This window comes from Delphinapterus leucas, chromosome 4 (genome assembly GCF_059928025.1).
Source record: "Delphinapterus leucas isolate spDelLeu-1000000601 "Yukka" chromosome 4, BTC_Dleu_Yukka2, whole genome shotgun sequence".
Taxonomy (NCBI): Eukaryota; Metazoa; Chordata; class Mammalia; order Artiodactyla; family Monodontidae; genus Delphinapterus; species Delphinapterus leucas.
The window spans coordinates 57,578,628-57,591,983 of NC_143132.1; positions in this window are offsets into that span (position 1 = coordinate 57,578,628).

A 13,356-nucleotide genomic window follows, 5' to 3' on the forward strand; every position below is an offset into this window, starting at 1 on the left:
GTGGGGGAACCTGAAACTTGGCTGCACTGCTGGCTGCTAAGTCGCAAAGCATCAGCATCACATTCAGAGAAAGCTTTCATTCTATCGATAAAATCCCCACCCCAGCAACATGCCTGTATCCCCTCAGGAGAGACATGGAAGAGAAAGCTCAGAAGGAAAGTGACCATTTCAGCAGACTGGAGTTGGAATAGAGAGAACCGTGCTAGTGGAGGAGGGGCAGGTTTTCAGAAATACATGCCTGACAAACTCTTATCTAGCTACAGCACTGCTGGGAATTGTATATTGTGGGGAAAGTGATAGGTAAACTCACAAGGTGAAGTTGGAAAACGTGCAGTAGGCAATTTTAAAGTCCTATTTTGAGCTAGGGAGAAGAAAAGGGTATAAATATTGCATGAGGTTGTATTCTGAAACGATATTCCATCCATTTCAGCAAACCAGATACTCAGTGCCTAATGGCAACTGAAGCAAGGTGTGATAAGGATGAAGGGGAGACAGGTGCACCACTGGGGCAGCTGCCCCAGTAGCCTTGGAAGAACTGAAAACAAGAGGTAAAAGGCATGTTTGCTTGATACTTTCCCTAAGCTACTAGTGTGACCCAAGGGGTTCTGCAGGAATGGTTATGATTCCTTTAGCACTTGCTGCAGCCCAAATATGGTCAGCAAGACCCAGCTCTGCAATCACTGGAAGAGGACAATCAATGATGGCTGTGACTTCTTAGTAGCAGTTTTCCTTTGTGCCTTCAATGGATTCACTGGTTTGCAGTTAGCTCCTTGGCAGGACTGTTCTTCCCCTCTCTGCCATAGAGATAGACTGAAAAAGAGAGGGTGGTATCAACTACTTAAGCAGGTGGATATCACAAGTGTTTTAAAAATATTAAATAGGGCTTCCTTGGTGGCGCAGTGGTTGAGAGTCCGCCTGCCGATGCAGGGGACGCAGGTATGTGCCCCGGTCTGGGAAGATCCCACACGCTGCGGAGCGGCTGGGCCCGTGAGCCATGGCCACTGAGCCTGCGCGTCCGGAGTCTGTGCTCCACAACGGGAGAGGTCACAGCAGTGAGAGGCCCGCGTACCGCAAAAAAAAAAAAAAAAAAAAAAAAAAATTAAATACTTAATATTAAAAGTCAAAAACTAAAAAACAAATGGCTTCCAAATATATTTTCCACTGCCTGGAGGCAATATAACAGAAAGGCTAAAAGCAAGCCCAGATTTTGTGTCTCAGCATGCACCAGCTGTAGAAGTCAGTTACCTATCCTCTCTCAGCCTCATTTTCTCATCTGAAAAATGAGACTGAGCAATTACTACCTCATAGAATTGTTGTACCTCTTAAATGAGATAAAATACACAAAGAGCTGAGGTTAGCACACTTGTGCTTATCTTAAATCCTAGTTATTATTATATTATCATAAACAACTAGGTAGTTAGAAGTTAAAGAGATGAAATTATTATTGTGATACATGTGAGACAATTAGAGCTCAGAAATGTTGAAGTGCATTTTATTATTCCTTGAGTCAGTGCTCACAAAACTCCAGGCTTGGCTACTTCCGCCAGAAGGAAAATGGTGATAACTAGTTTCATTTTTCGGTGCCTTACATGCTTTCCCATATATGATGTTTCTTTACCATGCCACAGGATTCCTCTGGACCTAAAGAACATTGAATCACTCCTTCATTATTTAGCAAATATGCCTTCTATCAGGGCACCTCATGTTATGCACTTGAGATATAATCATGACAGAAACACTGACCCTGTCTTCCTGGGGGATTACTGTCTGATCCACAGGTATATCCTTTGCAGAGTACCTTGGGGCTCATTTGTTTACTGGGAAAAGATGTTTACTTTTTCCCAGGAAAGATGAGTAAGATGTTTACTTGCTCATCTGTTTACTGCAGAGATGTTGTAATAGGTATGATATTTGAGGCAACAAAAGGAGGTAACTTTATTTTTCTATAAATGAACTTAGTTTCTATCTTGAGACCTCATTCTGTCAGGTAGTAAAAAGGTAACCTTGGGTAGTTTGGAGTTAACTCCCCATCATCTCAGGGTTTCTTCCTTTGCTCTTTCTCATGAAGTTTCATTTCCTTCCCTGGACTACGTAGCCTTAAGCTATCTGGTCAGGAGAACTGTCTTGTCCCTGGTACTTACTGAAAGATTTATTATCACATTGTCACCTCCACTGTCACTACGCTCTTAACACCAAAAACTGCAGGGTCATCCACCTTTCCATCTGATATCTAGCTGCACAGTCATCCTTGCCTCAAGACTTCATCAAGTCTATCAGGCCTCCTACCTGTCCTTTACACCCTTCCCAGATTTACAAAAAAAAACTGCTGACCCATTCTGAGGCTGTCTCAGGACCTCTCTGTTCAGTACCCCTTGAAACTCTCTTTCGTGGAGATTTGACATAATGATAATACAGGCAAATATCTGTAAAGCTGCCTTGCCCAGGGCTCCCAGAAAACAAGCGAGTACAGGGCTCCTTTACTCTCATATCCTGAATCTGTAAAAGAATTCTATTGATCTCACCAACCTGAGGAGGCAGAGGTAGGGTCTTCTCTCAGAGATCCATACCAGCAACTCCTTCTATTGTTTTTATTCCCTCAGTTTCACTGTTTATATTGTACTCCTCTAGAGCTCTTCCTTTTCCCTCCAAATCATAGAGTTTTCTCCTCCACTGATGCAGGAAAAATTTGTATCAGGAAGCATTTATCCAACTCTGTTGCTTTATTCAAGGTCCTTAGCTTCTGAAGCTCAAAAGTCAATAAATAAATGTTTTCTTTATTTTACCTACTTGGTGAGTTTATGTATTATGTCTAGATATCCCAATGAAATAACGATATGGGGCAAAATAAATTTCCAAGGGTGAAACAATGACAAACTCTTATTCTGCTATAATGTTAAGAGGAAGAGTCCTCTTTGAGAAAAGGGAGCATGTGTGATAATACCTGCAGTCAGAAGGGCCAGGCCCATATCTTCATGTCCAGATAATGATGGGATATTTTCTCAACACTAAATCTTAAGTCTGATCTCTATACTGAATGCTAGGGGTTGAATTGTGTCTCCCCAGGAAGATATGTTAAAGTCCTTACCCTGGTACCTGTGGATAAAATCTTATTTGGAAATAGGGTCTTTGCAAATGTAATCAAGTTAAGATGAGTTCATTAGGGTGGGCCCTAATCCCAGATGACTGTTGTCCTTATAAGAAGAGGAGAACAGACATGGAAACATAGGCACACAAGGGGAGAACACCATGCGGTAATGGAAACAGAGACTAATGAACTATAGCTGTAAGCCAAGAAATGCCAACAATTGACAGCCACCACCAGAAGCCAGGAAGAGGCAAGGAACGATTCTTCCCTAGAGCCTTTGGGGGAATCATGGCCCTCCTGACACACTGACTTTGGATTTCTGTAAGACAATACATTTCTGTTCCTTTAAGTCATTTGTTTGTGATATTTTGTTACGCCAGCCCATGTAACTAAACTCAGCACCTCAAGGGTTGCTCATTTGAAAGGATGTAAGTTTCAAAAAAAAATTGGCTCATATTATTTAAGTTCTCTTGACACCTCACTAATTTCTAGAAAACTGAAAAGAGCCCTAGACAAATCCAGCAAACTAATTTTAACCATGTCTCCTCTGGGCTACATTGCTTGAAATCCTGTGCTGAGTCCTAAGGCATTTGAGGAAGACAAGAGGTGAGACAGAGGCAGCTCTAGAATTCAGTTGGAGTTGTTTTGGGTGGCCACAGTTTTGATCCCTGTGAGAAGGTGGGGAGAGTGTGTCTGCATTAGCAAAAAAGGGCCTAAAATTCAATATAAAAGGAATGGCCAGAATCAAAAATGTACGACACATCACAGACCCTAAAGAGGAAACAGGTTTGGGAGGCAAATGCTCAAAATAAACTTTGAAGCAGGGCTTCCCTGGTGGCGCATTGGTTGAGAGTCCACCTGCTGATGCAGGGGACACGGGTTCGTGCCCCGGTCCGGGAAGATCCCACATGCTGCGGAGAGGCTGGGTCCGTGAGCCATGGCCGCTGAGCCTGCGCGTCCGGAGCCTGTGCTCCACATGGGAGAGGCCACAACAGTGAGAGGCCCGCGTACCGCAAAATAAATAAATAAATAAATAAATAAACTTTGAAGCAGATGCCAAGGAAGAAAGAGACTTCACCTGAGCCTGTGAGGTGGAGGCAGCTGTGACACACACTAAGCTCTTTCAGATACCCTCGCTTGCTGGGTTCTGCCATTCTCTCAGGTCCAAAACCTGGACGTTTGGCTCATAGGAGTACACCGTCCTCAGAAAAAGTTCTCATGCTTCCTGAGCCCCAGAGACTAATTTCTACAAAAGTGCCTATTTATTTATTAATTTTCTGTGAGAAATATACTGCTCATTGATGCCTTCTCTTCCCACTGGGAAAAACTACTTGAGAAAACTAAATAAATTTCCAAAGCTATTAGTGAAACAAAACTAAAACACAGGAAATTACATGGCTGTAAGGAATTTTTCATCAGACTGTACATTCTGATGAATCATCTCTCTCCACAGAAGGGATACCCCTGTCAAGAGAAAAGCCATGGCTGTGATAGATCCCAAAGGTCCCTTCCCATAAAAGCCCTCCCCTGACTTCTACCCGGCAATACTGGATACAGAACCTACATCCTTTTTTTTTTTTTTTTTTTTTTTTTTTTTGCGGTACGCAGACCTCTCACCGTTGTGGCCTCTCCCGTTGCGGAGCATAGGCTCCAGACGCGCAGGCTCAGCGGCCATGGCTCACGGGCCCAGCCGCTCCGCGGCATGTGGGATCCTCCCGGACCGGGGCACGAACCCGTGTCCCCTGCATCGGCAGGCGGACCCCCAACCACTGCGCCACCAGGGAAGCCCCCCTACATCCTTTCAAAGCATGTTTTTCTCTCTTTCGTATATACTTCAGGGGCTGGTACAGATATTTTTAATTATATTTATTTTTACTGGCTTATATTTGAAACATACCAAACATGTAAGCATCAATAATGAGGGTACATGTTTCCAGATATAGGTATGTGGTACTTTCATGACTTCATAGGTGTTCTTTAAGACCCACTTGGGACCACAGTTCCCTTTTTCCAAAATGTAACTATCAAATAATGACAAAGTAAGTAAATGCTTCACTCTCAGGAGGAATTTTCGTCTAGCTGCCATAGCCTGATGGGTCACCTCTTCCATTCTACAGATAATTCTGTTTACAAACCAAGGCTGGTCATCAGGAATTTGAATGCACTCTCTCCAAGATGGTTCCAAATAGACTTTGGCTAATCTTTATTTTCAGAGTCTGGACTGAGGGAGTAAATTTTTTCAGAATAATTAACAAAACATCTAAATTATTGGAGCACCTCAAGGCTCACTCATGGGGCCCCTTTACTTTACTTTTTAAACTCTCCACCTGGGTAGTATCATAGAGTCCCATCACCTTAAATACTGTCTATGTGCTGATGGATATATTGCTCTATGTCTGACCTCTCCAATAAACTCAGACTTCAATATCCAACTCTCTGCTTGACATTTCCATTTGATTGCTGCCCTGAAATTCAACTTTACATTTCCAAATCAGAAATCATGATCCACAATACTCTCCCTGCCAAAACTGTACCTACTCTGATATTCTCCACCTCAGTAAATTACACCTCCATCCATCCATTTCAGCTGTCCTAAAACTTAGGTGTACCCCAGATACCATTGTTAAGCAATTCCAGTCAATTATATTTCCTAATTATATCACCCTCCTAGTTATTCCTCTCTGACACCATCATCTATCACCTAGACTTCCTACAATAACCTCCTTTTACCTTATAGTACATTTTCCACTCATTCACCAGAGTGATTTTTTTAAATTTTAAACATCATGTCATTACTAAAAAATCCTCCAGTTGCTTCCATTTGTCCATAAAATAAAATCATAATCCCATTCTCAACATATGGCATTACATGACCTGGCCTCTACCTATCTCTCTGACAGAAATCCCTTTAATTTAACACTTCTATTCTTGGCTAAAATGAACTTGTTCCTGCCTCAGGGCATTGATACATGCTGTTTCCTTTGTCTAGAATGTCCTTGTTTACTGCTACATTGCTGAGGGTGACACACTAGTGTCAGTTTGTCTGGCAGTTCCCCAGTTTTAGCACACAAAGCCCTGTGTCTTCAGAACTGCTTCAGTCCCAGGCAGACTGGAAAGGCTGTTTACCCTATGACTGAGTGTACGTACTCAATAAATATTTCTCAAATAAATGCATTTAGTGACGATGTCAGTAAAAGTAATTTTTGAATACTGAGGACAGTAATTTCCTGTTATGGAAAAAAACTATACAACTTAACAAAAGCTCCAGGCTGCTCTAACTATTAATGAAATTTTAAAATAGTTTGCAAAGGTAAAAATTTAAACTGGTTGTCTACAGTTTCACTGAGAAATGGAGAAATTAAAATAAGTTTAGGAAACAATATTCAAAATTAAAATATGGTCCTGGGATTAAGGAAAACTGATGGAAAAAACAAATCAACCCATCAAAAATGTTTATATTGGAAACTATAACTAGACCTGCATTTCCTAAAATGTGGTCTGATGAAATGGTCCTATAATATGCAAGAAGGGGGAAAAAGTTGGGGATGCAGAAGACACAACATCTCCCTTGTGGAAGTTCACAATACATATTAGTGTATTTGAGGGCTCTGAGAAGTCAGAGAGCAGGGACAACTTCTCAACATTGATAAACCCAGAATTTTACATATTGGACTATAGAATTCCTTTTACTTGTAACATTTATTTATACACTACAGCATTTAGGCATACATTTTGAGAAATGCTGCCATAAACCACAGAGTCCCAACCACCAACCAGGATCCACTAAGAAATTTCAAAGCCTAACCTGGTAGATATGCAAGCTCTGTCCCAATCTGTCTCTTCGTGGTCTGCAGAGATTTGCAGCAGGCAAAGAAGTGCTAATGGCAGCACCACTCCTTTAAGATGGCCTTACTAGGACTTCCCTGGCGGTCCAGTGGCTAAGACTCTGTGCTCCCCAATGCAGGGGGCCCAGGTTCGATCCCTAGTCAGGGAACTAGATCCCACATGCATGCCGCAACTAAGAGCTCGCATGCTGTAACTAAAGACCCAAAACAGCCTAAATAAATAAATATTTTAAAAAAGAAAAAAAAAAAACAACCAACCATTAAAAAAAACCCAACTGGCTGGACATGGCCTATTCTTTAAGATAGCCTTACTGTTAGCACCTCCAGCCCTGTGATCTGAAGTCTAAAAGAAATTAAGGCAGCTCTTCATGAAAAGTAGGCACAATGGAACCCTCACCATCTGGAAACAAATGATATGGAATTTATAAGCAATTTGATTATAAGGAGGCTGATGTTTAGCTAAAGCTCTATCAAAAGAAGTTAAAGGTCAGTTTGAAGATTCAAAAGAAGATTAAAAATATATAGTACGCTGCTCATAATTAAGTTCAAAACCATAATAATGTGATGGGTTATTATTATTTATTAATAAAATTATCAAGCCATATAACTGAGCATCATCAAAGATTTGTGGAGGGTCACCAAAAAAGAGCGACCATTTTGGAAGGGCCTAGTATTCAATTAAAAAAAGGAAGGAATCAAGATGTAATTTGAGGGTGGCATTTAGTAAATTAAGCTTTGATTAATAGAGCACACAATTCAGGGAAATCACTTGGGATAAGGCATATTTTAAAGAATTACACATTGGAATAAAATAACATATATAATGTATAAACATTTTCTATTTCTAAGGGAAGTACAAAAAGTATCAGTAAACTTTTTTGTCTGAAGACTGGAGAATGAAGGATAAAATGGTGGTAAACAAAAAGTGGTACATAAAATGGATTGCTATTTCCAGGGAAAGCTAAGTGACTTAAAATTCAGAATAAGTAATAGATTATTGTAAATATTTTAAGGGGGAAGAAAAAGAGTCCATGTAAGCTCCTTAATAAATTAGGACTATTAAATCCATAATGGGTAAAATGCTGAGCCACTGAATTTGTTTTAATTGTCTTTTAGGTAAAAAAATGAAAGGAAGCTTTCAGGAGAGAGAAGATTCAATATGAGAATTATGTGGTTCCTTTGGGAAGATGAGGGGTACATACTAAGAGGAGTAAGGTGATGGTAGGGATGGGGGAGGAGGGGGTGTGTTTAGTACAAACTTCATTTACTTGGCTTCCTCAGAACTCTAACTTTTGACTGTTGAAACTGATTCTCAGTTGCCCAGTTTCCCATAAACTATGTAGAGGACAGGGTTTGCTAAGCAAATTACTAGTGTAAACACAATTTAAAAACTATTGTTTAAACAAATCTGGCAGGTTCTTTGCTTGGCAACCTTTGGGTAGCCATTAGCCGGAGTTACTTATTAACCTGCTCCATCTGTTCTTTTCTCTTCACAGTCTCTCCCTTGGAGAGTGAGTGCATCTATGCTTGTGACTCTCACTATCACCTCGCTGCTAATGACTCCCAAAACTTTCCTATCTATCTCTCAATCCTTCCCAAGTGCTAGCCTCACAAGTTCAAAAGCTAAACCAAAATCTGTGTGTATAAAGCCAAATTCATTGTGCTTTTCCCCAACACTGCCACCTTCCCTAATTTCCCTACCTTTGTCAATGGCACCATCCTTCTGCCAAGCAATCAGTCTTAATAACTTGGAGCAACTTAGAATTACTTTTATCCTCATAGCTCACATGTAGTAAGTTCCCAAAATCTCCATTCCAATAACCCCACCCTAGGCTATAGACCCTATAGACTCATTACTGAAATGCCACCTGGGGTCTCTGATCTTACTCTTCCCCAACATACACACTTCCCTATGTATAGCTTTAGTTGCGTCAGTCCCCTCATCGAAAACTGTCATTTCCTTCCTACACCATGCTTATGAGATAGTTAGTGTAACAAAGGTAATAAAAGCGTGGATTCTGGGGGCTTCCCTGGTGGCACAGTGGTTGAGAGTCCGCCTGCCGATGCAGGGGACACGGGTTCGTGCCCCGGTCCGGGAGGATCCCACATGCCACGGAGCGGCTAGGCCCGTGAGCCATGGCTGCTGGGCCTGCACGTCCGGAGCCTGTGCTCCGCAACGGGAGAGGCCACAACAGTGAGAGGTCCGCGTACCACAAAAAAAAAAAAAAAAGCGTGGATTCTGGAGCCAGACTACTTGAATTCAAAGGCCAACTCTGCAACATCTTTGCTGTAAGGCCTTTGGCAAGTGAGTCAAACCTTCTGTGCTTCCGTTTCCTCCTCTGTAAAATGATAATAATAATAACTATACCATAGTCTTATAACAAGGATTAAATGGGTTAATATATTAAAAGCATTTAGAATAATGCCTGGCACACAGTTAATGTGCAATAAATATTAGCTATCATCATTATAACAAAATGTATCTGTTTCATTTTCAAGTTTCCCTAAATCAAACTTCATCTCAGCCTAATAGTCTTATTTCAGGTGACTTTACAACATGAACTTCCATGCATTATGCTGGCCACTTCACTATTAGATAAGAACATGTGATTTCTTGCCTCCATGCCCTCCTTCCAGGGAATATCTTATGTTTCCCAACCCCCCAAAACCCACTGGGTCCCATCGACCCCCACCACAGCACCTCCAGCCTGATGGGTCAGTCCGCTTGCTGAGATTCCCCAAGTATTTATGGGTGACAGTTTGAATTTTAATTACACACTCGTTTATAAGAGTTCACTCTTGGTTCCTTTGTACGATTCTTGCTTTTCTTCCTTTACAGCATGGGCGATGTAAAAAGCCCTGGACTGGGGGGATTCCCTGGTGGCGCAGTGGTTGAGAATCTGCCTGCTAATGCAGGGGACACGGGTTCGAGCCCTGGTCTGGGAGGATCCCACATGCCACGGAGCAACTAGGCCCGTGAGCCACAACTACTGAGCCTGCACGTCTGGAGCTTGTGCTCCGCAGCAAGAGAGGCCACGATAGTGAGAGGCCCACGCACCGCGATGAAGAGTGGCCCCCGCTTGCCACAACTAGAGAAAGCCCTCGCACAGAAACGAAGACCCAACACAGCAAAAATAAATAAATTAATTAATAAACTCCTACCCCCAACATAAAAAAAAAAAAAAAAAGCCCTGGACTGGAGTCAGACAAATTACCTTTACGACCTCAGCCAGTAATTCAAGCATGTGTTCCTTATTGCTTCTATTCACCACACAGTACCTGGCATATCATGAGCACTTGATAAATATATGATAGGTAAGTGAATGAATGAAGAAAAACAAAAAGGAAGTATCGAGGGGTATATCACCAAAAAGATGCATTTCAACTAACGTTCAAGAGATGCTGTCTGTAGCCTGTCTTTTCTCTTTGCTGTATCTCAGAACAGTGCTGAGAAAGCAAACGAGGAGCAGCAGGGAAGGAGGGATTGATCAACGACTTCGTGATAGGCAGTTTACTTATATGATCTCATTTAATCCCCTGTGGAGTGGGTGTTAGTAACATCGTTTTATAAAGAAAGAGTTTACATTCAGAAATACGAATAAAACTGGAAAAAGGGCACTTCACTGGAAAACCCATTTCTTTCAACTACCCCGGACTACTTCTCTCATACATACTTTTCAATAAATAATTCTGTCAGTTCAGTTTACTGTGTATACTTGAAAATAAAGGTCACAAGTATTTTAAAATATGCATATTTTTTCATGCTATACTATACGCTCTATAATATTTAGGGAATTTATGTTTTCTGGTTCAGAAATTTTAACAACTTATTCATAATTTTCCCCAATATTATCCAAATTGGTAAATTTTCAGTGAACTTAATAAGCTAAACTGCACGTTGGTTTATGCTCCTTTGTATCCTTATCTGATTTCCTTAAACATCTGCATCTGATTTACTAGGCATCACTAATTAGAGCAGCAGCTATCAGTTAAATAAACTGAGCTTTAGGTTGCAAACCAATTTAGTGATTATTACTTAAATACAAGTTTTGAAGAAATTACATAATTCACTCTATAAGCCACCAGTAGCTTAAAAATTAGACGAATTAAAGAAACAAATGCCAATAAGTTACAAAAGAGAAATTCAAATAAGCTATACAATATGTTTAAAACAAAAGCAACAGTAGCAATTACCATTAATGTAAGCAGAGATAGCATTGGACATGGAGTCAAAGAAGCCGAGCCTGCAAACTAGCTGAGCCATTCCCTGACTATGTAACATTGGACAAATCACTTTACCTCTCTCACTTAATCTCAAGTCACTCATTTACAAGATATATTATCTAATTTGCATGTGTGCATATATGTGTGTACTACTTACCCTCTTCATCTATACATAAAATAAAATAATTTACAAATATAAACATATTAATAAGATTACATTTATAATATCCATATGTTTGATTTGTAAAGCATAAAGGGATATTAAATAGCAAACACTAATATAAATATTAACTGAAAGATGAGAATTTCTAGAAGAAAATAATATAAAAGCTTTATATATCAATAAGATTTTTTAAAAACAATGCCATCAAATACAATGAATTTTTTAAAGTCATTATTTAAAGTCATTATTGGAAAGTAATACAACAAGACTTCTTGAAACAATGCTACCAAATTTTTGCAGGGAAATATTCAGTTTGACATGACTCAATATTACACAGCGTGAAAATCATTTAAAGGACGTTTTCAAATGGTGAGAAACAGAAGTTTTAACAGGAAGAATTTTATAAAATAATGTGACTCATAGAGCTGGATTCAAGTTGTTTTTGACCTTCAAATAATCTTAAAAAATATTGCCAGTTTCTGTCCTCAAACACAAGGAATACCAATGTAGATAGCAAGAGAAAAATAATAAATGTCTTTTGCATGCAATGTCACAGTCAGGAAGAGCACAGAGGAGTCCCAAACTCTAAGTGCCACTTTAAGTGATGTGAACTTCAATTCAAATAGTAGGGAATTTACCAGAAGTATTTCCCATGATTCATCTTTGTATCATTTCTCAGTATAAACCACCCTATTTAATCTCATCATCTCTTCAGCCTATTCTTTTGAATATTTCCTCCTTAAAAGTAGGGGAAAAGAAGGAAATTAACATTCATGTCTAGATCTCTTCTCTATTGTCAACCCTTCAATTTACAGTAGTCATTGAGATCCTTTCTTCATTTGCTGAACAGCAAAGACTCCTGAGAACTGAACAATTGTTGGTGGAAAGTTCACGGTCATCCAGAGTTTATAACATTTCTACTTGCTCTGGAAGTCGTACCTATGCATTTAAAAAAGATACTCAAGAAAGTCTGTTTCATAAAGGTTATGGGTATTTTTGTGAGAAAAAGAAAGAGAGGAACATAATTTGCATTCATCAAAATATAGTTTTTATAATGTATCCTTTCAAGTTTTTGTCTCAGATTTTATTCTGAAGGGAAAAAGACTTAGCAGCCAACTCAAGCACAGTTGAGTGTTATAACTGTGCCCATAAAGGAGGATGTGAATTAAGAAGGAAAAGCACCAAATGGCCAGTCTATGAAAAATAAGGGAAAGGAAGGAACAAGGACCTGAGAAATAGTTGGCAAGAGCAGAGGAGAAAGAACTGACTAAATCTCCTCCCACTCATCACCGTTAGCAGCTGATCATGCCCTTTGTTTCCCTTCACAAGGAGAAGGCACATTTTGCTCATTAAATCATCTGCTAGTGGCTTGATTGTTACTTGAAAAAACAAAAACTTATTTGTGTTGAAAGTAACAAGATGGATTCATGCATGGCAAATAGCTTACCTGAGACTCTTTCCAAAATGCAGATGGAAAGAAACGTTCTGGCAGAAGTAGGATACATGAGTCAATTCAATAATTCATGATTTAAAGACTTAAACATAAAGTTTTTAGGTAGTGCCACTTGCATAAATGAGCAGGTCAATTCTGGATATCTTTTTGGAAAACGGTGATGTCTTTTTTAACTTGTATACCAGGTTGGTCTATTATAGCATCCTTCCCATCTATAGTTTTCTACCCTGCTTGAACTGTAAGTTGAAATTGTCTAGAATAGCATCCTCCTTGTCTGATCATAAGAGCCCCCAGTGATACTTGTTAAAAACACAGCTTCCTCAGCCCCGTTCCAAAGCTACTGAATCAGAAACTTTCCCAGAGAATTTTTAATCCCCAGGTAACTCTGATGATCAGTAAATTCTGGCTAACTGCCAGTGAACATTACTGTGATCCTCCCTGACCTTGATTCTGTATCCTCCTGTCTCTTCTCCCCAAATGTACACATCAAAGGAGCCAAAATCATATAACTTTAATTCAAATTGGTTGTCTACGCTCTCGGAATAATTTCATCACTATTTTCTTCTCACCATATGTCAAAGAATCT